The 25,510-nt window shown below is 39.7% G+C and overlaps 1 long non-coding RNA gene across 1 annotated transcript in view; it reads left to right on the forward strand.

Moving 5' to 3' along the window:
• The window catches only part of LOC129011761 (uncharacterized), a 176,960-nt gene extending 151,970 nt beyond the window's left edge, over positions 1-24,990 (forward strand). Inside the window, exons 4-5 of the long non-coding RNA XR_008493429.2 lie at positions 20,668-20,742; positions 22,493-24,990. This is a non-coding gene — a long non-coding RNA (uncharacterized LOC129011761). The remainder of the gene's footprint in view (positions 1-20,667; positions 20,743-22,492) is intronic.
• The last annotated feature ends 520 nt before the right edge of the window (positions 24,991-25,510 follow it).

Consider the following 25,510-nt stretch of genomic DNA (forward strand, 5'->3'; position numbering starts at 1 on the left):
AGATTTTTAATTTCTGCCTTAATTTTATTGCTCATCCGAAAGTCATTCAGGATAAAGTTGCCTAATTTCTATGTATTTGTGTCATTTTGAGAGCTCTTCTTGGTATTGATTTCTAGTTTTATTGCACTGTGATTCAAGAGTATGCTTGGTATGATTTTGATTTTTAAAAAACCTATTGAGGCTTGCTTTATGACCAAGCATGTGGGCAATCTTGGAATATGTTCCATGTGCAGATGAGAAAAATACATATTCTGTGATTGCCGGGTGAAGTATTCTGTAGACAGAATTAAAAGTAAAATCATATGATCATCCCAATAGATGTGGAAAGAGCTTTTGGTAAAATCCAACATTCCTTCATGATAAAAGTCCTCAACAAACTAGGCATTGTAGGAACATAGCTCAAAATAAGTGCCATCTATGACAAATTCACAACCATCATCATACTGAAGAGTTAAATGCTGGAACCATTCCCCTTGAGAATGGAACAAGACAAGGATACCCACTCTGCCCACTCCTATTCAACACAGTACTGGAAGTCCTAGCCAGAGCAGTCAGGCAAGAGAAAGAAATAAAAGACATCCACATAGGAAAATAAGTCAACTATTTCTCTTTTCTGACAATATGATTCTATACCTAGAAAACTCTAAAGACTCTGCCAAAAGGCTCCTAAAACTGATAAATGACTTCAGTAAAGTTTCAGGATACAAAATAAACGTACAAAAATCAGTAGCATTTCTACATAACAATAACATTTAAGCTGAGAGTTAAATCAAGAACACAATTCCATTTACAATCATCACACACACAAAATAAAATACATAGGAATATAGCTAATCAAGGAGGTGAAAAATCTCTGCAAAGAGAACTACAAAACACTGCTGAAGGAAATCATAGATCACACAAACAAATGGAAGAACATCCCCTGCTTATAGACTAGAAGAATCAATATTATTAAAATGGCCACACTGTCCAAAGCAATATACAGATTCAATGCTATTACTATGAAACTACCAATGTCAGTTTTCACAGAATTAGAAAAACTATTTTAAAATTCATATGGAACCAAAAAAGAGCCCAAATACCCAAAGCAATCTTCAGCAAAAAGAACAAAGCTGGAGGCATCACACTACCTGACTTCAAACTATACTATAAGGCTGTAGTAGCCAAAAGAGCATAGTACTGATTTTTAAAAAATAGACATATACACCAATGGAACAGAACAGGGAACCCCAAAATAAAGCTGCACACCTACAACCATCTGGTCTTTGACAAAGCTGGCAAAAACAAGCAATGGGAAAATAACTCCCTATTCAATAAATGGTGCTGGGATAGCTGGCTAATCATATGCAAAAGAATAAAACTAGATCCTTACTTTTCACCACATACAAAAAGTAACTCAAGAAGGATTAAAGATTTAAATGATAGATCTTAAACTATAAAAATCATAGAAGAAAACCTAGGAAATACCCTTCTCAATATTGGCATTGGAAAATAATTTTTGGTTATTCTTTCAAAAATGTTTGGCTTTCTTTCAAAAGCAACTGCAAAAACAAAAGCAAAAATTGACAAATGGGACCTAATGAAACTAAAGCGCTTTTGCACAACAAAAGAAACTATCAACAGAATAAACAGATAACTTATAGAACTGGAGAAAATATTTGCAAACTATGTATCTGAGAAAGGTCTAATGTCCAGAATCTGTAAGGAACTTAAACAAATTATAAGCAAAAAATGAATAACTTCATTAAAAAAATGGGCAAAGGACATGAACAGACACTTTCCAAAAAAAGACATACAAGTGGTCAGCAGCATTTGAAAAAAATGTTCAGTGTCACTAATCATCAGAGAAATGCAAATCAAAACCACCATGAGATACCCTTTCATATCAGTCAGAATGGCTGGTAATAAAACATCAAAAAATAACAGATGCTGATGATGCTGCAGAGAAAAGGGAATGCTTATACACTATTGGTGGGAATGTAAATTATTTCAGCCACTATGGAAAACAGTTTGGAGATTTCGCAAAGAACTACCATTTGACCCAGCAATCCCATTACTGGGTATATACCCAAAGGAAAATACAACATTCTACCAAAAAGACACATGCACTTGCATGCTCATCACAGCACTATCCACAATAGCAAAGATGTAAAATCAACCGAGGTGCCATCAATGGTGGATTGGATGAAGAAGATGTGGTACCTACATACCATGGAATACTGTACAGCTATAGAAAAGAACAAGATCATGTCCTTTGCAGCAACATGAATGCAGCTGGAGGCCATAATCCTAAGTGAATTAACGCAGGAACAGAAAACCAAATACCACATGTTCTCACTTCAAAGTGAGCTAAACATTGACTATGTATGGACATAAAGATGGGAACAATAGATACTGTGGATTTCTAGAGTGGGGAGAGAGGGGGATGTGAGCTGAAAAACTACCTATTGAGTACTATGCTCACTATCTGGATGACGGGATCCATACCCTAAACCTCAGCATTATGCAATATACCCATGTAACAAACCTGCACATGTACCCCCAAATGTAAAATAAAAGTTGAAATTATAAAAACAAAACAATAATAAATAAATAAATAAACACTCCAATGCAGTGTAATAAGAGTTCCAGGAGAAAAAAATTTTAGAATTGGAAAAAACAATGAGTCTTTTCACCGGAAGAGCTCCCTGTGGATTCAGAAGTAATCCCAATAACATGAAGTTTGAAACAGTGAAAAGAAATAAACTCTCCGAAAGAAATGAAGAGATAAAAGAATAACAAGATAATGAAAACCAGAGAAATAGGAAACATCAGTGATTGGTGCAGAGGGTAAGAAGACAATCCAGCCAAGAAGAGTTAAAGAGTTAAGCGTATAAGAAATAAAATATCATAGAAGCCTAATGAGCACAAAGTTTTAAGATGAAGTGAACTAAGTGTCAAGTGCCACAGAGCACAAGAAGAGTCTTGGAACTGAGTAAAGACAATGACAAATGCCAAGAAGTAGATCATTTATTATTTTAGAGACAGTTGTTTACATAGAAGGATGATAACAGAGGACATAATGTATAATGTGAAAGAGATGAGTAGAAAGAAATCTGAGAATTCCAGTCACAGGCTAGTGAGATCTTAAGAGCATAATCATAACTCAACTTCTGCTCTGTTCATGTGAAATAAAGTTGTTTCAATCTATTGATTTATTATGCTTATCAATATACATATGCAGTGTTTTCTGTAAATAACTATTGAATTCAACTGAGGCAGAAACAGGCTAATGCAATGGAAAGGACACTGGCCTGGGCATCTGATCTGAATTCTAGTTCTGATTTACCAGACAGTAAGACCTCAGGCAAGATCATATCTACTAAAGGAATGTTTATACTAACTTAGTGGTTCTCAATTATTGGCAGGGGCACCCTGGCATGCTGCCAAATTTCAAGAAATGTTAAATTTTAACTTTGGTGACAATTTACATTTCATATTTTCCAAGTGAATCTTTTACATGGCATGTAGTGCTGAACGGGTCATGCGAAAAATTAGAGACTGATGCAAAACTCGTGGCCAGTGATGAGTAAATGCGTTCCATGACATCAGGCCACCATCAAAGAAAGTCATGTTTCTAGGATTTGTGATAGTTTTCTCTCATGAGTATATAAGACATCTCAGGACAGTAAACATCTCTTCTCAATCAAAAACACAAGAACAAAGGGTGAGCTTCTGTGTGGGTCTCTGTATATACCCTATAAGATGCTGATATTCTGTAGCTGGGATTGCAATTGTAATTATTGCTGACTTATTTAGTGATATTTTACTACTTTAAATATAATAACAACAATCCTATATTTGAAAGTGTGCCATGAACAAAAAATATGCATAACTACTGAATTTAGTCATCAGTGAGATCCCCTCCAGTCATAATATTCTATCATTTTGAAACAATGAGTTCTAGCGTTGATGTCCATTAAAAATCAGCCCTTTATTTCTAAGGCCTCATCTTCAAAAAGAACTTACCCTCCCTCAATTCAGAGCATCAAAAAAGCCAATTCCTTGAATATATTCTGGCTCAAGGTCTATAAAACATTTTTCATTTGATTTAAAGAAGTTTTTTCTTCACTTTTTACTCTTGCCTTGTTTCTGTTCTTGAAGACATACTAACACATGGCAGTAGCTATATTAGACTACTAATATTAATACCCTTTTTTAAAAAAAGATCGATTATTCAAAGAGACATTTCACTAAAGAAGATGTATGCATACTAGAATCACAAAGAAATACCACTACACACATATTAGAATGGCTAAAATATTTTTTAAGTAATCGTACCAGTGTCAGCAATAATGTGGAGGAACTGGAACTCTCAAACACTGCTAGTAAGAGTGTAAAATGCTGCAACCACTTTGGAAAACATGTAGGAATTTTCTTAAAAAGTTACACATGTGGCTGGGTGCAGTGGCTCACGCCTGTAATCCCAGAACTTTGGGAGGCCAAGGTGGGCAGATCACCTGAGGTTGGGAGTTCAAGACCATCCTGGCCAACATGATGAAACCTCTTCTCTACTAAAAATACAAAAAATAGCTGGGGGTGCTGGCAAACGCCTGTAGTCCCAGCTACTCAGGCGGCTGAGGCAGGAGAATCGCTTGAACCCAGGAGGCAGAGGTTGCAGTGAGCCGAGATTGCACCACTGCACTCCAGCCAGGTGACAGAGTGAGACTCTGTCTCAAAAAAAAAAAAGTTATACATATACCATCATATGATCCAGCCATGTTACTCTAGAGCATTTACCTAAGATAAGTAAAAACATATGTCCATAGAAAGGCTTGCACACAAATGGTCATGGCAGCTTTATTTGTAATCATTAAAAACTAGAAAAAACTCAAAAGTTCATGAACCGATAGATGAATAAACAAATTGTGGAACATCCATATGATAAAGTAATCCTCAGCAATCAACAGGAATGAACTATTCATACACAACAACATCCCAAAATAATTATGCTGAGCACAAGAAGCCAGATAAAAAGTGCAACAAGTATGATTCCATTTGTAGAAAATTGTAGAAAATGCAAATTAATGTAGAGTGACAGAAAGCAGGCCATTCATTGGGTGTATGGATGGGGGCAGAAAAGAACAGGAATGAGGATTTCAAAAGGCTCAAGGCAACTTTTGGAGGTGATGAATATGTTCACTATCTTGATGGTAATGATGGTTTCACAAATGTATCTATACACCCAAACTTATCAAATTATACACTTTATTTCATGCAGTTTATTATGTGTCAATTATACCTCAATAAAGCACAAAGGAAAGAAAAAAGACGGACGGACTGAAGGAAGGAAGGAAGCAAGGAAGGAAAGAAGGAAGGAAGGAAAAAAGGAAAAGAGAATTGTTACCTCAAAAGGCTGTTAATATTGAATTAATACTAGTAAAATATCTTAAACATTGCCTGACATCTAGTAAAGCCCTCAGTAAATGTTAACTATCACTATTATTATTATTATTGTTATTATTATTATTAGCAGCCAAATGAGGAATGTGATACTTCCTACCCCATTGGATCAGGGGCAGAATTGAATGAGCCAATACATGGTAAATACATTTGCCCCCATGCTATGCACCTCATGAGGGCTCAACAGATGTAAGAAAGGGCAGTCAGTGGGAATGGTGGGTTTGTTGCTATTGTCGTTTGCTTATTTATCAGATTTAAATAGTCCACATACTTGGATGAATATTAGTTCTTTTTAGTTTCCCACTAGCCCAGTGGAGTAGATACAGACACAGAAAGATGTTGCAGCTAGTCTAGGGTAGGTGCACCATTGCCAATTTTTGATACCAAGCTCTGGCTTCTCTTTATAATGAAAGAGGCAACATGTGCTCCTGTTGAAGTACTTATTGAAGACTTACTCTGTTCCTGGATGCTGTAGGGCACAGAAGTATAGATTCCAATCCTGGCCTTAATACAATTTAGCCTCATTGAGGTGATGTGGCACACACTTCACTAGCAATATTTATTAATAATACTAAGAGTTTATCCCATGCCAGTCATGGTATTAAATACTTCATAAGCATTTCTTATTTAATCCTCTGAACAACCCTATGGGTAGATATAATAATCATCATCATCATAATTATAATAATTTTAAAGTTATTATTACAAATAAAAAAGTTGTTGATCTCCAATCTACAGTTTGAAGACCTACTAGCAGGTTGGCCCATTGGTTTCCAGGTTCTTCCCTGTAACAAGTGATTCATTTGAGTTCCCAACCAAGCACAGCTTTGGAAGAGAGTGATTTGAGCTGCATTTCTTCGTGAAAAGCTTTGGTGGTGAGATTATTACTTTGTGGAGCAAAGTCTCAGGGAGGTGGCAGAGCTCCCTCATGCAGGATGGTCAGAGCAGACAAGAGAAGACAGGCTGGGCTTCTGTAAGGAGAGGTCCTGCTCCAGCCCCTGGGGAAGAGCTGTCCAAGGTGCCCGTGTTGGTGGGTGGTGGATCTGGGAAGACTGTGACATTCAAATGAGCTGAGAAATGCTGCAGGGCCCACTCATGAGTACCTGAGACTAGTTATATGACAAGGCTTCTGAGAGCAAAGGAAAAGGCACTTCAGCAAACTCCTCCAGATAATTTTTGTCCATGAAAGTGCGACCCTTGAAGGTGTCTGATTTGCCCTGCTTCCATTTCATTTCTAATCCCTCAGTGTCTTTAATCACATCCTTAGGTGGTTCTGATAATTATTAAATATTCATTTTGGTTTATAATTTTCTACTTATTATAAAATAAATTTTATTATAAATAAGAAATGTTTAGTATCTAATATAATGTAAAAAAAAAAAAGTAATATGGTTCACCTCTCAAAGAAGATTATGACAAACATACATCCACCAACACTTGACCAAAAGCTCTGCATAAGGCAGTGAAATAGAAAGTTTGGTTTTGAAACACATAACTGGGCAGGTTAAAATTGTTTAAAAGGCAAGAATTCTACTCAAGCTTAAGGCTTCTCTTCAGACAGGAAATTGCTCACCTTTGAGAGTAGCAAAAATATCTTTTTACCTGCACATGTGAAGGCACCATTTCCTCTACTACATGGCTCTCATGTATACAATAGGGTGGGCTGGGTGGGGTGGCTCACGCCTGTAATCCCAGCACTTTGGGAGGCTGAGGCGGGTGGATCACAAGATCAGGAGTTCAAGACCAGCCTGTTCAAGATGGTGAAACCCCATCTCTACTAAAAATATAAAAATTGGCCAGGCACGGAGGCAGGTGCCTGTAATCCCAGCTACTCAGGAGGCTGAGGCAGGAGAATCGCTTGAACCCAAGTGGCAGAGGTTGCAGTGAGCCTAGATCGCGCCACTGCATTCCAGCCTGGGTGACAGAGACTCTGTCTCTGTCATATTTGAGACTCTGTCTCAAAATAAATAAATAAATAAATAAAATAAAACAAATAAAATAGGGTGAATTCTATCTGTCCTACCTACTTCACAGGAATATCATAAATCCAATGGGATCATACTCATGAGAGTGCTTTGAAAAAGAGAAAACAAGACAGAAAAGTAAGATGGCATTACTATTGATGTGGAGAATGGTAGAAAAGATTATTCTGTTTCTCTTTTTTTTAAGGCAAACTATTTGACTTACTTCCTACCGCCTGGCTGAAGACAGTCCATTATTGAAGTGTGAATCCTTTTCTTTAATGCTTTTAGCTCTAATTTAAACATAATCTTGAGCAGATAGTCATACTTAACCTATTCGTAGTCACTTATGTCTCTGTAAGAGATGACATTTATGTCTGTGTAAGAATGAGATGTGGAGAGGACTCAGTTGTTCCACTTTCTCTTTCGTCTGGGAGAGAATGGCATGAACAGAATTTCTCAGAACCTGGGTCTTCTATTAGATTCTGACACATCAAGTGAAATCTTCAGAAAAATCCCTTATTCTCATTGGGGCTCAGTTTCCTCAAGTCTCAGTTTTAGGGAGAGACCAGGTGAGACTTTCTGCATCTCTAAAAATTTGAGCCCCCCCATGACAATGTATGCCAGGTAATGGTTGCAACAACAGTCAGAGAAGGTTTTCTCACCTCCATCTGCAAACAGGGAAACAGGTATGGGGAGCCAACCAATTTGCCAACAGTTGATCTAGAACTATCTGGGGCCAAAGTCAAAACTCCGTCTTCTAGTTTCTCTGGAAGATAGAATTAGTCCACCATGGTAGACTAGATGTCCTGACCTACTGTATCCACAGCTTCCTTGAAGCCATGGTTCTTACTCCATTTGCACATTGGAATCATCTAACTCCAATTAGGAGCTTTTTAAAAATACCGATGCCTCAAAACAACAACGAGACACTACCTCACACCTGTTAGGATGGCTCCTACTTAAAAAAAAAAGAAAATAATGAGTGTTGGCAAGAACGTGGAGAAATTGGGACTCTTGTGTACCATTGGTAGGAATGTAAAATGGTGCCACTGCATTGGAAAACAGTAAAGTGGTTCCTCAAAAATAGAAAAATAGAATTACCATGATCCAGCAATCCCACTTCTAGGTATATACACAAAATAAATGAAAACAGATACTCACAGAGATACTTGTATACCCATGTTCATAGTAGCATTATGCAATATACACATACAATGGAATACCACTGAGTCTTAAAAAGGAAGAAAATTCTGACTCATGCTACAATATGGAAGAATCTCGAGGACATCTTGCTGAGTGAAGTAAGTCAGTGACGAAAAGACAAACACCATATGATTCCAATTACGTGAGGTATTTAGAATACTCAACCTCATAGTCACGAAGTAGAAAGGTGGCTGCCAGGGGGAGAGGGTCTAGGAATGGGGAGTTATTTTTTAATGGGTACAGTTTTAATTTTGCAAGATAAAGAGTTATCGTGCAGCAAACCAACATGGCACATGTATACCTATGTAACAAACCTGCACATTGTGCACATGTACCCCAGAACTTAAAGTATAATAGTTGAAAAAAAGAGTTCTGGAGTTGGATGCTGGTGATTGCACAACAATGTAAATGTACTTAATGCCACTGAACTGTACACCTAAAAATGACTAGGATGGTAAATTTTATGTTATGTATACTTTATCACAATTCAAAATTTTTTTCTTAATATTGATGCCAGGGCCAGACTAATTGAATCAGTCTATAAGGCTTAGGGCTGGAGGTTTGGTGTTTTGTAAAAGCTCCTTGGCATTTTCTGTTGCACAGACAGCGTCAAAGTTTGCTCTAGAACAACACATCCCCATTCTGGCCCTACTCCCTGGAAATACTCCTTTTCAGTACCAAAATGTCATTTTCTAGTTTGAGTCAAAAAAAGAATGAAAATCAATGACATCACCTCCTGTGAATATTCTCTTGAGTATATTCTTCTTGGAGAAGAGAAAAGAAGATTCTGTCCTGGGTTTGCCAACAAGAAAGAGTCTTCTGTGTGCTTATTCTATTCTGAAACAAACCTCATTCTGAATTCTCTGACCCAGGAAAAAAAGCTGTGGTATCTGGAGAAAACAAATGGATCCCAGGCGCCAATCAATGAGAGAATGCCTGGGGAATCAGAAGAACATTATGGTGTTGTATAAATTTCTGGTGAGGTTTCAGCCTGCAGCATTGTCCTGAATTCTATGCAAAACACCAGGGATGCTTGTGAATTGGAAGGTGACTTTGATAATCACGGGCCTGGGGACTTACTGTGATGAAGTTAGAAAAAAAAGAGATAGGTTTACAGTCAGAGGAAGAGAGGAAATGAAGGAAGAAGAGGTTTATGGAGTGCACTAGAGGAGAGATTTGTTGCAAAGCATCTGAGAGGATGATGAAACACTCTAAAACAATTAAGTGTGCATTCTCTTCTGCAAAGAAAGAGCAAGGAATTTGGTTTAGGTCTGAGAAAGGCAAGGACTGATGGGAAGATTAGGATTCTTAAAGTCTTTTATCTTCGCTGCCAATCGGGGGCGTGGAGAAAGGAGGTCTCATTCTCATTCTGGATATTTCTATTGCCACATTGGTCAGCTGGTGCACTGTTTTATGCAACACTGCCCAATAGAACTTTCTGATGATAAAAATGTTCAAGGGGTGCGTTGGAACTATTTCTACTAGCTCAGTTGAGCTGACTGCTACCTTTTCAGGAATTCTGTGAGCTGGTTTTAAGCACTATTATTATTGAACAATTAAACTGTTTAAACTTACTATTAAATATGGTACTAAAAGACAAATGTAGCAAATACTCAAAACTCATCACTTCTTAATTATTTTACTACATTTTACTATTATATATGCACTGTGGTTTGCACTCTCCAATATGGTAGCCAGTAACCACATGTGACCATTGAGCGCTTGCAATTAGCTAGCGTGACTGCAGAACTGAATTTTAAATTCAGTTAGATTAATTTACATGTAAATAGCCACATGTGGCTAGTGGCCAGTGGCTACTGTAACAGACAGTGCAGGTTTGGGATTTTTGTAAAAAGCAAAAACTGTTATCAGAACTGATCACTAATCACTGTTATCAGATCTGACTGTTATTAGAAGAACACTTATGTATTTCAGTTACTAAATGAATCTTTCTCTTTCATGTCAATTATTTAGGTTTTTATTATCAGGTCATTTGGATCTGATTTCAGGTTACTTGGAAGGACAGTGATGGAGAAAGTAGAAAGCGCTGGAGAGAGAGAATTCATTCTAAACTGAATTCTTAGTGCTTTGTGAGGTTGCATGCTAACGCCAGCAGAGAAGCTCTGAGCTTGATGTTGTGTGATCCCATGAGCTGAAACCAAAAGACAAACTTGCTTGCCTGATCCAGAGCTGACTTTGGATCCTGGCATGTCATTGGCAGGCATTTGTGGAGTTCATTCAGAGTTCAGGAACGTCACTAGACTCCTCAGATGGAGAAGGGACCCCAGCTGGGATCCCTTGGTTCAGAAGCCACCACAATTTGCAAGGGAGTGGCCTCAGCTTTCCCAAGCTGTCGAAGGTCAGCCTGGTCAGCCAGCTGGGAGGTTTTGGAGAATTAGCACTTAAAGCTATTGCCTCTCAGATGTGCCCAACCTCATTTCTCTTCCCCATTCCCCCAGGTAGCTCCTTGCTTTAATTTCCCTGCAGGTTTCAGAAAGGATGCATTAAACTATAATCACTAGCTGTTTTGTGAGCAGCCTTTTGTGACCAATAATGACTGTAATGAGAGAAAAGAAAAAGGGAAAATGGGATGATTGAAGCTCACTGGGATGCTTTTGCTGAGCCATTTGTAAAGCAACACAAACAGACAAATGGGGCTCTTCTTTGCCCATTAATTTGTGTCTGTGTTTTCGTTTGCCACTGAAAGGTGAGCCTGTTTATTAGGCATCCGCTAGACAACAGAGACCACTTTACTTAACCTAAGGTGGGATCTCAGAGACAGCAGGAGTCACATGACTGTCTCCTGCAGCCTTCACAATCTTATGTATAGTCAGCTCTGCAAGTCCTGCTATGTGGTTCAACTAAAACTACAGCTGGGGATCTGTCCATTAAAGCGTTGACATCCTAATAAATCTGCCCCTCCTTCCTAGCCCCAGAGTTCAGGCTCTTCCTGTTCATCTGGACCCTTGAAGCAGCTCCTCCCTATCTGCCTGAAAAGGTAGAGATCTAATCATAACACTCCCACGGGCTAGGATCTTCAGCAGCTCCCTACTATCTATAAGCAGCTATAATGACCTTCAAGGACCTCTGCAGTGCTGACTTTATGTAACGATGTAATTAGATGGTAAGTTCTCTTCGGGCAGGGACTGTGTGTCTTGTTCAGCTTTTTATCAGAAATGGCAAAGTGGCTTATGCTTCAGAGGTCCAGAAGAGTCTCCTGAACTAGATTAAATCCAAAGCAAAAAGAAAAAGAAATTCTAATCTTTTCATCAAGTGCTGTTACTGGACATGCAGACATAAAAGAAAAAAAAAAGAGAGAAACACACAGAAAGTTTGTACTGTTCTCTAGAGAAATTATTTTAAAATTTCTCTTAACACAGTAGAAACCTTATTAAAAATGTCTCTGCTTCCTACCAAAAGTCCTGTTACTTGGACCAACTCTGCCCCAAGTTCCTGGGCATCTTGGAGACCACACCAATGCCATCCAAAGGAACTCCAGTTTAGAAATCATGATGTAGAGTAACAGATAGTGGGATGGAAGACAGGAGATCCAGGTTCTACTCATTGCTCTGCCATTAACTAGCTGTGTGATCTTGGAGATATTCTCTCTTCTGTGAAATGAAAATGGGGCTAAATGGTCACCAGTGTCTCTCAGCTTTAAAAATCTATGACTTTTAAAAGGTAGAATAAACTTTTCCAAAGAACTGGAGACCCTCAAATCCATTTCTTTCCATTTTTTTACTGTGAATCTTAAAGATCAAAGATTTTAGCACAGCTCTCATTGGGGTTCATTCAACAGACATCTGCTTATCACAGATCAGTAAACTTGAAGGGCTGACCCTGTGTTCTTATTGATAAGTCTGCAAACCTCTCTTCATCCTAGGTTTTTAAGTCCACTTTTAGAACAATACTAAGGAGATTGCTTAGACAAGCCTTTTGTCAATCCTTTCTCCTCCTCAGGATATAATCCAGTGAAAACTTCCATTAGGGCTAATTCTGAAGAATACCATTCCTCCTATAGCAGACGCTGTGGCATGTCACCAAGTCCCCTCTTCAGAACTGACAAATGCAACCCCCAGCTGCTGGGGAGACCAGCTACTGATGGCTTACAGCTGCACTCTTCACTAGGCTTTCCCAGTGCCATAGGGAATCACCTCACCCAGGTTTATGCCCTGTGGGAGAATTAAAGATGGCAGCAAATTCTTTATTAGTCCTCTCATTGCGAGATGGGGTTGAATCCCACCCACGCACTTTGAATTCCAGGCAGGCTCTGTGACTGCCTTGATCAATAGAATTCAGCAGAATTGATAGTGTTCCAGTTTTGGGGCCCATGACATAAGAGTCTAGAAAATTCCAGGCTCTGTCTTTTGGTGGATTCTCTGTGAACCCTGAGCTATGCAAGAATCCCAACTACACTGCAACCACCATCCTGGAGAAGCCACATGTAGATGATACGGTTGAGAGTCTCTGATGCGCCTCGCCTTCCAGTCACCCCTGCCAAGGGGCCAGACATGTAAGTGAAGCTGCCTTTAATCCTCCAGACCAGACTAGCCCATCCACCAGCTCAGTACGAACAAGCAACCCTTGCCAATGATATATGCATCAGAAGCATCCACCAGCTGAGTCCCATCTGAATTCCTGACCCACACATTTGCAAGATAGGTAGACTGCCACTAAGTTTTGGAGTCGTTTGTTACATGGCAAAACATAACTGGAACATGCCTTTTTCCTGGGGGTACAGAGGGGGCAGTTCACAGCCAATGAGTGGCTAATGCCAGGATGTAAAGGCCAGAACCCTTGCCTCAATGTTGGGCATTGAAAGAGCCTTCCAGCTCTAGAGCTCCCTGAAGGAGTGGCTGAGGCCTTATTTGCAAATGCCTTGTGGGTCAGCTTCTTCTCCGTCAAATCTTACCTCCCTCACTCCTTTATAGGTGTATCTCCCCAGTAAAACTCGGCACATGACACTCTATCTCTGTCTTCCCAGGGAACCCAGTCTCAGATGGCTCCATATCTTGCTTTCTTCAAGTGAATTTTCTCAGTTCCTCTTTCTCTTCCTTTGGGTTTGGGTTGTGTTGACAGAATAACTCAGGAAGAGTCCAACTGATATAATATTTGGTGTCTTTGCGTTACTACCTGGTGGGTAAATTAATATTTGTTGAATGAATTTTTGTTGAATAGAAGAATCGAGGGCATGTATAACAGAAGTAAATTATTTACTTTTTAATGATCTGTATGTGTAGCAGGGCTGAGGGAATTCTAAACCCCTGCGATCCAAGCCATGTCCACGAATCTTTCATCTCTAGTAATCATAGAGAGTTAGTTGGGAGCTGTAGGAACCAGTGTCTCATTGATAGAAGTAAACACAGAAAGATATGTGGGGTTTCAGTGTAGAGAGGTCCAATTAGTTACCAGATTTTTTGACTGAGTAGAATTAAAACATTCATTTAGCAGAGTAATTGGTAAATTTACAGACAAGCAGATGGGCTAGGCTAGTTTGTACCTCTCTGTGCTCTGAGCTTGAGCATGTACTACCCAGGAGATACAAAATTCAAGTAACAGATAGGATCTTTGCTTTTTAAAGCTTCCACCTAAGTGCACAAAGCAACAAGAGAAATTGTTATAAAGTAGCACATTACCCAGAGAAAGAAAATATAAACACTCAACAGAAACTTCAAAACAAAAAAAGGGTTTGGTCAGCATTGTGTGGGTTTTTCACTAAATTTGCATGAAGAAAGTCTACCTACTGCTTTACTTTAGCCACAGTTTCAATGTCCTGAGATGATTTCCTGAGCATATTTTTTAACTATTCTCTCCTAGCCTCCCATTCACTACTGCTTAGGAAGCACTTAGAATATGATGGGTGCCATATAAATTCCTAGTGGGAAAAACGGTGGAGTGAATTGCCTCAAATCAGCTCTACTGCCTTTAGGCATCAGATTCCCCCCTCTTTTCTCCTCTGCAACTTTACACATCCCCATAATGCCAGCAACTTAAGACTAGAAAACTTACCTAGAAATAAAAATAAAATTTAAAAGTTGATGCTCTTTCCACTTGGATATTTTCCCCCATGGATTCTAGAATGCATATTCAGTTCTTACACAATGGAAAATATCTGTATAAAATAAATTTTCTGTTTCAAATTGAGAAAATAAGTCATTGAAGAATGACCGGAAGTTAGCCCACTGGGGCCTCCCCAGTGCCTGGGGTAATACGGAATTACTAGCTTGGGAAGTAGAGCAGGTCTCAGCACAATCGTGGAAGTGCATTTGTCCTTGGAGCTGAGTCCCTGGGTAATGGCTTCCATGGCATGTTTAGGATGTGACTGTCACCATTCCAGCTGCCACCACCCTTCACGTCTGTCTTATGAGAGTTTCTTTAGTATCAATCCTGGGTTGGGGTTTCTTCTCTCATCTTCCTTGGTTTCAGCTAGCTTCTTGTTCAGAGATGACCGGAACTAATTTCAGCCACACCCACATTTTCTTGTTGATGATGGATGAAGAGCGAACATCTGGCAGAATTCAATGTGGTGCCCACATTTTTGAGGCCTCTGGGTCCCTCCCTCCGGGCACCCTGTTGTTCAAGGATGTCCAGTTTCCATAGCAAACGTCATGAGTTGTGACTCCCAAAGACCCTATGCCAATGTGATACTCCCAAGGCATCCTGAGAAACCCAAAAGTACATCTCCCAAAAATCTCTGAATTCACTGAATGCAAGTTCAGTGAAGCTCTAAGGTCGAGTTTTCCAGCTCTCCTTCTGTGACCCCTCTGGATGTGCCTCAATTTACCCAAAAAGGTGCTATGTTATGTTTCAAAGCTGAGGTGATTTTTATTCCCTTGAATTTTTTTATAAATACATATATGCAATAAAGCAATTTAGAAAATGTGGGGCCTAATAGATAAACAAATAACACATTTCAAAGGGGCCTGGAATCAATGCCATAGGCTTTCTCTCCTTTGTACTGACTTCCTTCATTCCTTAGGCCCATTTTCCTAGCAAATGAAGGAAGAGGCTGGAAATAAGTCTTGGGGGATGAGAACACAAATGCCTAGGAGGGGATCACATGTGGTTTTTTCAGGAATAAGGAGTCTAGATCAACTAGAGCCAGTCAGTGACACAGCAGGTGTCTTGCAATCAGATGCAGCAACCCTGAGATGTGCCAGTTTACACCTGTTCTCTGGGGTTATCTCTCAAGTTTCCTAGAGAAAAAAGAGCTATCTTTCTAGCCTATGAACACTCCATACAGCCATGCTACTCAACCTGCAGTGTGGTACCAGGAGCAAGGGTATCACCAGGGAGTGTGTTAAAAATGAACAATCTCAGTCGCCACTCCCAGCTGGCTGAATCAGAAATAAGTGCCCTGGGGTGAACCTTAAGCATATTGAAGTTTGAAAAGCACTGGCACACAGGATGTCCCTCTTCACAGATCACTCCTGCAGTACTTAGACACCCGCAGTACCTCTCACAGTTGCCTGCATCATGGAGCACCTCCTGGTCTCTGCTCCTGCCCTGTCTTCTCTACACAGCAATCTACACAACTCATCACAGCCTGATATCTCCATTCTGTCTTCATCATTTTGATCCCCTGAGCCTGCCAGGCAGGGTACTCTGAGATCTGAGCCCACCTGCAGCACCAGCCTCAACTGCCATCACTCGCAGCTTGACTACAGCTGCATAGCCCTGCACGATTCAGGCTGATCCTGGCTTTGCTCTGGTTATTTCAGCCTAGAACGCCCTTCCTACTCATCCTGCCCATCCTTTAAGACCCAGTTGAGGTCTCACTTAGGAAGCTGATTATGGCCCGTCTCCACCTAATCAGCAGCGCACACACACACCCCAAGCTGGGTTAGGTACCCCTCCTCAAGGGTCCGCATATGGATGCTGGGGTCATAATGCTCTTACACCACTTTACATTATTTTGCAGTGATCTATCTTTGACACAGGGCCTGAAAGAATACTACAGTCTAGGGCCAGCCTGGTATAGTGGTGAGTGTGGACTCGAGCTAGCAGTCTGGGTTCACGTCCCAGCTCTGCTGCTACCTAGTTTGTAAACTTGGGCAAGTTACTTAACCTCTCTGTGCCTAAGTTTCATCAGCTGTAAAAGAAAAAAAAAAAAAGGTAACTTGAGGTATCTACCTCATGGCATTGTTGTGAAGATGAAATGAGTTGATACCTGCTATATGTATGATATAAACGTTTGCTATCATTTTTTAATTATTCAAGTTTGTATTCCCAGTGACTAGTGGAGTGCTTGGCAGACAGTAAATGTGCAATAAATAAAATACTCAATGATTGAATATATTATTGTGCCTGTTTAGATTTTATCTGTGAAGTCCATAAGTTTTGCCTTATTGGCCTCCTGTAATAAACAAGGAATGGACTGAGAGAGGAAATAGGTCTTGGAGGAAGGGAACGCCGAGAGAGTTTGCCTTGCCAAAGACCTCACAACTAATTCAAAGCGGGAGCAGTGCCTCAGCTGGAACCCTTTTCAGCTTGTTGTTTGTGCAGGATCAACACCCCTGATGTCCAATCTGCCAAATGGGAGCATGGTGGATCATAAGGATGGACATCTAGTCATGAAAACCTTCCTCCTAAATTTCTTATTGCCAAAGACCAGTGGCCATGCCCATTCATCCGAAGAGCAGCAGTTTATTCCACCCTATCACCCCAAGGACTCTTCCACCTATTTTTATTACAATTTTATAGTGTCTAGCAGTCACTAGGATGCACTTGTCAACTCAACAATTATTTATGAAAATGCTGGGATTTTAAAATCACAGACTGATGAAAACTGCTTTTTCAATGCATTTTTAATATTGCAAAAAAAATTCTTTTCACAAGCACAATGACCAAAATAACCCAGACCTTATTAGTTTATTCACCTTAAATTTGTTTTTGTACTATGTATGAAAATGAGCACTCATATACTACGACAATGGCAATAAACACTTTGCTTTGTTTTTACTGAAAGGGAAAAAAACTACTTTAATTTGAATACTAAACCATCCAGAATATCTAGCTGAAAACATGTTTTTATTATTTGCATTCTTGGGTTTGGCTTGTTATGCTTTGGGCATATCTGCTGATATCACTTGCAATATTTTTTCATTTCATATATTAATATTTAATATTCTTTAAACATTGTTCAACCTTAATGGTTGTCTAATTTCTGTTTTTCATCCACAGAGAAGCTATTAATTTATGAGCCTATAGGGCAGTAAGTAATAATTTGCATGAATGCCTTGAACAGATATGCTTCCATAGGCCACCCATAGCATAGACTCAGAAAGGGATGATACCATCTATTGGCCAAGCTCCAATGAACATTGCTTTACAAGAAGCAGAAAAAAAAAGTTTTTTAATCCATAAAGAAGTCTACTAAATGAAAAATCAACAAAGATGACAGGAACCGGTTTGTTTCTGCTCCTTTTTTCGTTTGTGTGTGCTCTGCAGTTCCCTTTTGGGAGAGATTTGTGAAACAGCAAAGCAAGAAGCTGAAGTGCTTTGAAGAACTGGAGAAGAGCCCATCCTTATCTGTGTCCAGAACTTCACTCTTTTCCTCCAATAACTCTGTCGACAGAGATCCATGCTCACATGTTGCCAGCTGAGCTAACCCAAAATAAGGCCAGATGGGATAAAAAAAAATTAATCAATGAATCAGTCAAACCAGTGGCTTAGCAGTATCCAGGCAGCTGAAATCTGCTGTTCTCCATCTCATTGGCATTGATATTTCACATTGTATGAATCTGACAAATGGCTTCCGGCAGCACAATATCACCTATGTTCCATCTTAATCTTGGGGTTGGAGGTATAACTGCACATTCAGAGGTGAGAGGATACTTTATATGTGAAAAGACATTAGGTTAATTGCCCTCAAAACAATCTCAATACTTCCCTCCTCCATAAAGGTGTGGAATTCGTTCCCCTTGGGCCAGGAAGTCAACGATGAAGGCAATCACCGTTCCCATAAATTCTGTCCCCAATTTCTTACCCTCCCTAGTCCTTCTGTCATCTTCTGTCAGTCTCCTAGAATTATCTTCTCTAAAATCTGGGATTTACAGTCACCTTAGGACAGATGTCACTCCGGCACACCAGGTAGACAATTAAGATAGTTACCCAGACAATTTAGAAAGGACAAAATAATTTTCCCTTAATTATCTGTATGTTACAGTTAGTCCTTCTTTTCAAATAGCTATGTGATTGCTATAATTCTCTTTTTAAAATTGTTTTCCTATCTTGAACAAGCCTTATGGGTATAGTAGAAGTTTAATAAGATTTAGATAGAATTAGTGCCCACACTAATAAAATCTAATCTCATAATCCAGTATTTCGGCATTCAGAAAACATACCCACCAGAAGGAATGATTTTCCTAACTTTCTAGGAAGTTAGATGACTTGTTTTGATGGAGTGAAACCTAAGACTCTAAGTATTAAATGAGGCTCTTAAAATGTCTTCCGTACACTTTCTCATGCTTGTGCTGAATTTATATCATGGCAGCAGACTTTCTACATGTGTTTCTTCTTATTAAAATACCAAAATGAAATTAGTAGTGTTTAAATTATGAGTATACATTTTTAAAGCTTCATTATTTTGGATAGAGGGATGTATTAGTTTGTTTTCACACTACTGATAAAGACATACCCAAAACTGGAAACAAAAAAAGGTTTAATTGGACTTACAGTTCCACATAAGAGGCCTCAGAAACATGGTGGGAGGTAAAAGGCTCTTCTTACATGGGGGCGGCAAGAGAAAATGAGGAACAAGCAAAAGTGGAAACCCTTGATAAACCCATCAGATCTCGTGAGATTTATCAACTATCACGAGAATACCACGGGAAAGACCAGCCCCCATGATTGAATTACCTCCCCATGGGTTCCTCCCACAACACATGGGAATTCTGGGAGATAAAATTCAAGTTGAGATTTGGATGGGAACACAACCAAACCGTATCAAGGGGGTTGTTGGTTTGTTATTTGGGGCTAAACTTTTTATGAACCAAGAAAGCATATTTGGGTATACATTTTCCATGAGTGAATTGCACAGAACTAAACATACAATCAACATGGGCATTCCTCTTTTTTTCATGGAATTTTACAGTATCTTCAAAGTTTTATTTGGACAAATACACAATTCTTCCTCTAAACAAATCTCCCTTATCAGTGATATAGCTCAAATCATGTATATAGAAATATATTAGGTATGTAACATGAACAAAGCACAGTCTGGTTGAAATAAAAGTCTTCTTTCCTTAACTTTTAGTTTCAGGTGTACATGTGCAGTTTGGTTCTATAGATGAATTGTGTGTCATGGGGGCTTTGTGTACATATTATTTCATCACCCAGATAGTAAGCATAGTACTCAATGGGTGGCTTTTAGATCCTCATACTTCCCCCACCTGCCACCCTCAAGTAGGCCCTGGTGTCGGTTGTTCCCTTCTTTGTGTCCCTGTGTGCTCAATGTTTAGCTCCCACTTATAAGTGAGAACATGCAGTGTTTGGTTTTCTGTTTCTGCATTAGTTCACTTAGGATAATGGTCTCCAGCTGCATCAATCTTGCTGCAAAGAACATGATCTCATTCTTTGCTATGGCTGCATAGTATTCTATGGTGTATATGTATCACATTTTCTTTATCCAGTCTGTACTGATGGGCATTTAGGTTGATTCCATATCTTTGCTATTGTGAATAGTGCTGCAATGAACATATGCATGTATGTGTCTTTTTGGTAGAATGATTTATATTCCTTGGGTATACACCCAGTAATGTGATTACTTAGTTGAATGGTAGTTCTGTTTTAAGTTTTAAAGCTACACTAATTTCACAGTGGCTGAACTAATTTACAATCCCACTAGCAGTGTATAAGCCTTCCCTTTTCTCTTCATCCTCACCAGCATCTGTTATTTTTTGACTTTTTAGTAATAGCCACTCAGACCGGTGTGAGATGGTATGTTATTGTGGTTTTGATTTGCATTTCTCTGATGATTAGAGATGTGGACCCCATTCTTCTTTTCTTTTTCTTCTTCTTTTTCTTTTTTTTTTTTTTTTTTTTTTTTTTGAGACAGCATTCTACTCCGTCGCCCAGGCTGGAGTGCAGTGGCACAATCACGACTCACTGCAGCCTCGACTTCCCAGGCCAGGTGATTTTCCCACTTCAGCCTCTCAAGTAGCTGAGACCACAGGCACGCACCACCATACCTGGCTAATTCTTCATAGAGACGGGTTTTCACCATGTTGTCCAGGTTGGTCTCAAGCAATCCACCCACCTCGGCCTCTCAAAGTACTGGGATTGTAACTGTGAGCTACCATGCCCAACCGAGCATGTTTTCATGTTTGTTGGCCACATGTATGTCTTCTTTGGAAAAGTGTTTGTTCATCTCCTTTGCCAGCTTTTTACTGGGGTTGCTTGTTTTTTGCTTGTTAATTTGTTGAAGTTCTTTATAGATTCTGGATACAAGACCTTTGTCAGATGTATAATTTGCAAATATTTTCTCTCATTCTATGGGCTGTCTGTTGATTCTGTTGATAGTTTCTTTTGCTATGCAGAAGCTCTTTAGTTTAATTAGGTACCACTTGTCAATTTTTGTTTTTGTTGCAGTTGCTTTTGGCATCTTAATCATAAAGTCTTTGCCAAGACCTCTGTCTAGGTTTTCTTTAAGGGTTTTTATAGTTTTCGGTTTTACATTTAAGTTTTTAATCCGTCTTTCTAATCAGGACCTTCTGCAATTCCAGAATCCTCAATGGCAGCCTCTTTCTTACAAGGAAGTTAAGAAATGACAAGTTGGGTAGGGAATAAAATAGTGAAAAAGTGACTTCACACAATCTTTTCAAACCTTACAAAATCAATTTTTGTAACAAACCCATTTTCAAATGGGAGAAAATAACCTGTGAAGATTATTCTAGTGACATTCTTGGCTGGGCGCAGTGGCTCACGCCTGTAATCCCAGCACTTTGGGAGGCCGAGGCGGGTGGATCACGAGGTCAGGAGATCGAGACCATCCTGGCTAACACAGTGAAACCCCGTCTCTACTAAAAATAGAAAAAATTAGCTGGGTGCGGTGGTGGGCGCCTGTAGTCCCAGCTACTCGGGAGGCTGAGGCAGGAGAATGGCATGAACCCGGAAGGTGGAGTTTGCAGTGAGCCGAGGTCGCACCACTGCACTCCAGCCTGGGCGATAGCACGAGACTCCGTCAAAAAAAAAAAAAAAAAATTCTTATCAAATGGTAGTTTGAGGCAGGATAGTGTTTCTGGAAATTTTAAGATTTCCAAATAAAATTTAAAATTTTTTAAAGTTTTTAAACCTCTTCCAAAATGAACAAAAAAATTCGTGATTACGTTTTTTTCTAAATGTAATGAAACTTCACTAAATTGCACTTGCTGAAAATAAAAGCCATCTAATTCATTTATTTTAAAAATAAAACCAATTTGGAATAAAGTTAACTGTTTTCAGGTATAAATTGTGTTTTAATATGTAGAATTCACTAAATATTGCCTCAAAGGCACCAAATGTTAGGGATAGATATGTATGCCTGTTTTGGAAGCCAGAGTGAATAAAACCATTTGTTCTTTTAAATATTTTAAATACTTACTATCAAATAACAGTTACACTATTATTTTGCATAATCTCCATTAAATGGATTTGTTCAGCAGAGAGAAATTTAAAGCTAAATTACACAACATTCTAATTTAGTGATTTTTAAATACATTTTTTAACAATCAGTCTTTCAGCCACCATCGAAAGGAAATGACACATTTCAGGAAATGTCTACATATAGCCAGGTGGCTCTGAATTTTATAGACTGGAATTGAGATGTGCTGAATAGAAAATAAAGTAGGAGAGTCAATGTTCAATTCTGCTCTACTAACATTTATCGATTCCTTCCTTCTTAGTGCCAAGCCCCCCATTAGATCCTGGAGCTAAGAAGATGACAAGAGCACAGTTACTGGACTTATTCAGATACTCAACTACAGTTCTCACGTTCTTTCTATATTTTCTACTTGCAGAGGGGTTTTTTCCACCTCTGATTACTCTATCCCACCTGGTTATGCCAATCACTTCCACCTACTGACTGTCCAAATTCACAGGAGAATTTTCAGACATCACCCCACATACCTTTCCTGGTCTCCTAAATATATAGAAAGTGCATTCTGCAACACAATATCATATAGATCAGTTGCCTATTGCCACGATAAGGCTACATGACAAACAATCACAAAACTACAATAGATTATAACAATCCGCATTCACCTTGTGAGTCAATGGGGTTAAAATGATCTGGCTACAACAGCTAAGGCTAGGCTGCCAGTTGGTAGATAGATTTGCTGGTTTTGGCTTGGCTTGTTCACAAGTCTGGGGGACCAGTAGGCTATTATTGGCTGATCTAGGACAGCCCAGCTTATTAATCAGCAGGCTAGCCCAGGCATGTCCTTCTCAGGAAGGTGACAGAGAGCAAGAGTGAACCAACCCAATGATGCAAGTGCTTTTCAAGCTTCTACTCATATCATGTCAGCTCAATATCCTGTTGACCAAAGTAGGTTGCATGGCTAACCCCAGTGTTAGAATGGAAGGGTATAAAAATGATATGGGCACCAGTATGAATGCAGGGACAGGTAAAGGACTGGGGCCATTTATGCAAACTATAACATACGTAGGTAGAAATATACATAAACCAATGTACGAGAATCATACTGTGCAAAACTTTCCAAACATTACCCTGTATTGTTGAAGACTTTACCAATGTGATAAACTCCATCTGCTGAACTTAGCCCTGCTCAGTCCTTTCACAATACCTCTTGAGTTCAGGAGGCACTCAAGGAAAGACAGGGGCCTCTTGAAAGCCAATGTGGGTCCCAGGATGACAATTACTACAGGACTTGACATAGAGAGCAGCAGAAAATTTGTCACTTCTCCTCAGCTGTTAGAGGTAGATCAAAGGTAAATATAAACACCTCCAATCACCAATTAAGTTAAAGAGGCCAACACTAAATCCACCTGCAGAAAAATACTGCACTTCCTCTCTCAGCAACTGAAGCATGTCCAGTAAATGTAACCAATACCCCAGACCCAGACCTTTATGGAAACAACTGCACTGAACTCCCATCCTCTGAGGCCAGGCGCAGTGGCTCATGCCAGTAATCCCAGCACTTTGAGAGGCCAAGGCGGGAGGATTGCTTGAGCTCATGAATTTGAGATCAGCCCCAGCCACACAGCAAAACCCTGTCTCTACAAAAAAATACAAAACCCAGCTGGGCATGGTGGTGCCTGCCTGTAGTCGCAGCTACTTGGGAAGCTGAGGTGGGAGGACGGCTTGAGCCCTGGAGGCAGAGGTTGCAGCTGGCCGAGATTGCTGCACTGCACTCCAACCTGAGGCAATTGAGCCAGACCTTGGAAAACAAAAACAAAACAAAACAAAAACCTCCCATCCTCTGGATAAAGTAAACCGAGAGCAACTAAAACTATACTAAAGTAATCTAATTATTATTTTTTTTTTTTTGAGATGAGGTCTGGCCCTATCACCCAGGCTGGATCACAGTGAAGCAATCTCAGCTCATTGCAACCTCTGCCTTTTAGGGCTCAAGTGATCCTCCAACCTCAGCCTCCCCAGTAGCTGGGACTACAGGTGCATGTCACCATGCTTGGCCGATTTTTTTTTTTTTAATAGATGGGGTTTTGCTGTGTTGCCAAGGCTGGTCTTGAACTCATGAACTCAAGCGATCCTCCTGCCTCGGCCTCCCAAAATGCTGGGATTACAGGCATGAGCTGCTGTGCCCAGGCTAGACTAAAGTAATCTAGACTAATTATCTGCATGTGTGAATGTGGTGGTGTTGAGGGAATACAGGCATCAAGGGCCTATGCGGTCCTTAAAGACAGGAATTGATTGTGCTTGCTTGCTTGCTTTTTTATTGCAGTAAAGAATACATAACATGAGCTCTAGGCTTTACCAAAATTTTCAGTGTAGACTGCAGTACAATATTGTTAACTATGAGCACATAATTGCACAGCAGCTCTCTAGAAGTTTTTCATCTTGCATAACTAAAACCCTATACCTGATGAACAGCAATTCTTCCATTTCCCCTCCCTTTAGTCCCTGGCAACCACCATTCTACTTTCTGCCTTTATGAGTTTAACTATTTCAGACACCTCATGTAAGTAGAATTATGCAGTATTTGCTTCTCTGTGTCTGGCATATTTCACTTAGCATAATTCCCTCGATGTCCATCCATGTTGTAGCATGTGACAGGATTCCCTTCTTTCATGGCTGAATAGTATTCCATTGTGTATAGGTATCAGATTTTCTTTATGCATTCATCCATTGATAGACATTTAGGTTGTTTCCACCTCTTGTCTATTTTGAATAATGCTGAAATGAACATGGGAATGCAGATAACTTCTTGAGCTTCTGATTTCAAATTTTTTTTTTTTTTTTTTTTTTTTTTGAGACGGAGTGTCGCTCTGTCCCCCAGGCTGGAGTGCAGTGGCGCGATCTTGGCTCACTGCACGCTCCGCCTCCCCGGTTCACGCCATTCTGCTGCCTTAGCCTCCCGAGTAGCTGGGATTACAGGCGCCCGCCACCACGCCCGGCTATTTTTTTTTTGTATTTTTAGTAGAGACGAGGTTTCACTGTGTTAGCCAGAATGGTCTCGATCTCCTGACCTCGTGATCCACCCGTCTCGGCCTCCCAAAGTGCTAGGATTACAGGCGTGAGCCACCGCGCCAGGTCTCAAATTTTTTTGGATACAAAAATGGGATCATTGGCTGAGGCAGAAGAATTGCTTGAACTTGGCAGGTGGAGATTGCAGTGAGCTGAGATCGTGCCATTGCACTTCAGCCTGAGCGACAAGAGCGAAACTGTCTAAAAAAATAAAATTTTTTTTAAAAAAGGGATTGTTGTCTCCTATGGTAGTTCC

The sequence above is a fragment of the Pongo pygmaeus genome, chromosome 14 (genome assembly GCF_028885625.2).
Source record: "Pongo pygmaeus isolate AG05252 chromosome 14, NHGRI_mPonPyg2-v2.0_pri, whole genome shotgun sequence".
NCBI classification, from domain to species: domain Eukaryota; kingdom Metazoa; phylum Chordata; class Mammalia; order Primates; family Hominidae; genus Pongo; species Pongo pygmaeus.